The sequence below is a fragment of the Prorops nasuta genome, unplaced genomic scaffold (genome assembly GCF_024137725.1).
Source record: "Prorops nasuta isolate Cenicafe-Biocafe unplaced genomic scaffold, Cenicafe_Pnas_1.2 PNAS00439, whole genome shotgun sequence".
Classification (NCBI taxonomy): domain Eukaryota; kingdom Metazoa; phylum Arthropoda; class Insecta; order Hymenoptera; family Bethylidae; genus Prorops; species Prorops nasuta.
Window position 1 is genome coordinate 7,628 of NW_027117235.1, and position 4,873 is coordinate 12,500.

A 4,873-nucleotide genomic window follows, 5' to 3' on the forward strand; every position below is an offset into this window, starting at 1 on the left:
GCGAGCCGACCCGTCCAACCAGCGGCTAAGTCCAACGCGGCGCATTGCTTTTGGCCGGCGGACGCGAACGCCTCGCTCGCGAGCCGACCCGTCCAACCAGCGGCTAAGTCCAACGCGGTGCATTGCTTTCGGCCGGCGGACGCGAACGCCTCGCTCGCGAGCCGACCCGTCCAAACAGCGGCTAAGTCCAACGCGGCGCATTGCTTTTGGCCGGCGGACCCGAACGCCTCGCTCGCGAGCCGACCCGTCCAACCAGCGGCTAAGTCCAACGCGGCGCATTGCTTTTGGCCGGCAGACCCGAACGCCTCGCTCGCGAGCCGACCCGTCCAACCAGCGGCTAAGTCCAACGCGGCGCATTGCTTTCGGCCGTCGGACCCGAACGCCTCGCTCGCGAGCCGACTCGTCCAAACAGCGGCTAAGTCCAACGCGGCGCATTGCTTTTGGCCGGCGGACGCGAACGCCTCGCTCGCGAGCCGACCCGTCCAACCAGCGGCTAAGTCCAACGCGGCGCATTGCTTTTGGCCGGCGGACGCGAATGCCTCGCTCGCGAGCCGACCCGTCCAACCAGCGGCTAAGTCCAACGCGGCGCGTTGCTTTTGGCCGGCGGACGCGAACGCCTCGCTCGCGAGCCGACCCCTCCAACCAGCGGCTAAGTCCAACGCGGCGCATTGCTTTCGGCCGTCGGACCCGAACGCCTCGCTCGCGAGCCGACCCGTCCAACCAGCGGCTAAGTCCAACGCGGTGCATTGCTTTCGGCCGGCGGACGCGAACGCCTCGCTCGCGAGCCGACCCGTCCAAACAGCGGCTAAGTCCAACGCGGCGCATTGCTTTTGGCCGGCGGACCCGAACGCCTCGCTCGCGAGCCGACCCGTCCAACCAGCGGCTAAGTCCAACGCGGCGCATTGCTTTTGGCCGGCAGACCCGAACGCCTCGCTCGCGAGCCGACCCGTCCAACCAGCGGCTAAGTCCAACGCGGCGCATTGCTTTCGGCCGTCGGACCCGAACGCCTCGCTCGCGAGCCGACTCGTCCAAACAGCGGCTAAGTCCAACGCGGCGCATTGCTTTTGGCCGGCGGACGCGAACGCCTCGCTCGCGAGCCGACCCGTCCAACCAGCGGCTAAGTCCAACGCGGCGCATTGCTTTTGGCCGGCGGACGCGAATGCCTCGCTCGCGAGCCGACCCGTCCAACCAGCGGCTAAGTCCAACGCGGCGCGTTGCTTTTGGCCGGCGGACGCGAACGCCTCGCTCGCGAGCCGACCCCTCCAACCAGCGGCTAAGTCCAACGCGGCGCATTGCTTTCGGCCGTCGGACCCGAACGCCTCGCTCGCGAGCCGACCCGTCCAACCAGCGGCTAAGTCCAACGCGGCGCATTGCTTTCGGCCGTCGGACCCGAACGCCTCGCTCGCGAGCCGACCCGTCCAACCAGCGGCTAAGTCCAACGCGGTGCATTGCTTTCGGCCGGCGGACGCGAACGCCTCGCTCGCGAGCCGACCCGTCCAAACAGCGGCTAAGTCCAACGCGGCGCATTGCTTTCGGCCGTCGGACCCGAACGCCTCGCTCGCGAGCCGACCCGTCCAACCAGCGGCTAAGTCCAACGCGGTGCATTGCTTTCGGCCGGCGGACGCAAACGCCTCGCTCGCGAGCCGACCCCTCCAACCAGCGGCTAAGTCCAACGCGGCGCATTGCTTTCGGCCGGCGGACGCAAACGCCTCGCTCGCGAGCCGACCCCTCCAACCAGCGGCTAAGTCCAACGCGGCGCATTGCTTTCGGCCGGCGGACGCGAAAGCCTCGCTCGCGAGCCGACCCGTCCAACCAGCGGCTAAGTCCAACGCGGCGCATTGCTTTCGGCCGACGGACCCGAACGCCTCGCTCGCGAGCCGACCCCTCCAACCAGCGGCTAAGTCCAACGCGGCGCATTGCTTTCGGCCGGCGGACGCGAAAGCCTCGCTCGCGAGCCGACCCGTCCAACCAGCGGCTAAGTCCAACGCGGCGCATTGCTTTCGGCCGGCGGACGCAAACGCCTCGCTCGCGAGCCGACCCCTCCAACCAGCGGCTAAGTCCAACGCGGCGCATTGCTTTCGGCCGGCGGACGCGAAAGCCTCGCTCGCGAGCCGACCCGTCCAACCAGCGGCTAAGTCCAACGCGGCGCATTGCTTTCGGCCGACGGACCCGAACGCCTCGCTCGCGAGCCGACCCCTCCAACCAGCGGCTAAGTCCAACGCGGCGCATTGCTTTCGGCCGGCGGACGCGAAAGCCTCGCTCGCGAGCCGACCCGTCCAACCAGCGGCTAAGTCCAACGCGGCGCATTGCTTTCGGCCGGCGGACGCAAACGCCTCGCTCGCGAGCCGACCCCTCCAACCAGCGGCTAAGTCCAACGCGGCGCATTGCTTTCGGCCGGCGGACGCGAAAGCCTCGCTCGCGAGCCGACCCGTCCAACCAGCGGCTAAGTCCAACGCGGCGCATTGCTTTTGGCCGGCGGACGCGAACGCCTCGCTCGCGAGCCGACCCGTCCAACCAGCGGCTAAGTCCAACGCGGTGCATTGCTTTCGGCCGGCGGACGCGAACGCCTCGCTCGCGAGCCGACCCGTCCAAACAGCGGCTAAGTCCAACGCGGCGCATTGCTTTTGGCCGGCGGACCCGAACGCCTCGCTCGCGAGCCGACCCGTCCAACCAGCGGCTAAGTCCAACGCGGCGCATTGCTTTTGGCCGGCAGACCCGAACGCCTCGCTCGCGAGCCGACCCGTCCAACCAGCGGCTAAGTCCAACGCGGCGCATTGCTTTCGGCCGTCGGACCCGAACGCCTCGCTCGCGAGCCGACTCGTCCAAACAGCGGCTAAGTCCAACGCGGCGCATTGCTTTTGGCCGGCGGACGCGAACGCCTCGCTCGCGAGCCGACCCGTCCAACCAGCGGCTAAGTCCAACGCGGCGCATTGCTTTTGGCCGGCGGACGCGAATGCCTCGCTCGCGAGCCGACCCGTCCAACCAGCGGCTAAGTCCAACGCGGCGCGTTGCTTTTGGCCGGCGGACGCGAACGCCTCGCTCGCGAGCCGACCCCTCCAACCAGCGGCTAAGTCCAACGCGGCGCATTGCTTTCGGCCGTCGGACCCGAACGCCTCGCTCGCGAGCCGACCCGTCCAACCAGCGGCTAAGTCCAACGCGGTGCATTGCTTTCGGCCGGCGGACGCGAACGCCTCGCTCGCGAGCCGACCCGTCCAAACAGCGGCTAAGTCCAACGCGGCGCATTGCTTTTGGCCGGCGGACCCGAACGCCTCGCTCGCGAGCCGACCCGTCCAACCAGCGGCTAAGTCCAACGCGGCGCATTGCTTTTGGCCGGCAGACCCGAACGCCTCGCTCGCGAGCCGACCCGTCCAACCAGCGGCTAAGTCCAACGCGGCGCATTGCTTTCGGCCGTCGGACCCGAACGCCTCGCTCGCGAGCCGACTCGTCCAAACAGCGGCTAAGTCCAACGCGGCGCATTGCTTTCGGCCGTCGGACCCGAACGCCTCGCTCGCGAGCCGACCCGTCCAACCAGCGGCTAAGTCCAACGCGGCGCATTGCTTTCGGCCGTCGGACCCGAACGCCTCGCTCGCGAGCCGACTCGTCCAAACAGCGGCTAAGTCCAACGCGGCGCATTGCTTTTGGCCGGCGGACGCGAACGCCTCGCTCGCGAGCCGACCCCTCCAACCAGCGGCTAAGTCCAACGCGGCGCATTGCTTTCGGCCGTCGGACCCGAACGCCTCGCTCGCGAGCCGACCCGTCCAACCAGCGGCTAAGTCCAACGCGGTGCATTGCTTTCGGCCGTCGGACCCGAACGCCTCGCTCGCGAGCCGACCCGTCCAACCAGCGGCTAAGTCCAACGCGGTGCATTGCTTTCGGCCGGCGGACGCGAACGCCTCGCTCGCGAGCCGACCCGTCCAAACAGCGGCTAAGTCCAACGCGGCGCATTGCTTTTGGCCGGCGGACCCGAACGCCTCGCTCGCGAGCCGACCCGTCCAACCAGCGGCTAAGTCCAACGCGGCGCATTGCTTTCGGCCGTCGGACCCGAACGCCTCGCTCGCGAGCCGACTCGTCCAAACAGCGGCTAAGTCCAACGCGGCGCATTGCTTTTGGCCGGCGGACGCGAACGCCTCGCTCGCGAGCCGACCCGTCCAACCAGCGGCTAAGTCCAACGCGGCGCATTGCTTTCGGCCGGCGGACGCAAACGCCTCGCTCGCGAGCCGACCCCTCCAACCAGCGGCTAAGTCCAACGCGGCGCATTGCTTTCGGCCGGCGGACGCGAAAGCCTCGCTCGCGAGCCGACCCGTCCAACCAGCGGCTAAGTCCAACGCGGCGCATTGCTTTTGGCCGGCGGACGCGAACGCCTCGCTCGCGAGCCGACCCGTCCAACCAGCGGCTAAGTCCAACGCGGTGCATTGCTTTCGGCCGGCGGACGCGAACGCCTCGCTCGCGAGCCGACCCGTCCAAACAGCGGCTAAGTCCAACGCGGCGCATTGCTTTTGGCCGGCGGACCCGAACGCCTCGCTCGCGAGCCGACCCGTCCAACCAGCGGCTAAGTCCAACGCGGCGCATTGCTTTTGGCCGGCAGACCCGAACGCCTCGCTCGCGAGCCGACCCGTCCAACCAGCGGCTAAGTCCAACGCGGCGCATTGCTTTCGGCCGTCGGACCCGAACGCCTCGCTCGCGAGCCGACTCGTCCAAACAGCGGCTAAGTCCAACGCGGCGCATTGCTTTTGGCCGGCGGACGCGAACGCCTCGCTCGCGAGCCGACCCGTCCAACCAGCGGCTAAGTCCAACGCGGCGCATTGCTTTTGGCCGGCGGACGCGAATGCCTCGCTCGCGAGCCGACCCGTCCAACCAGCGGCTAAGTCCAACG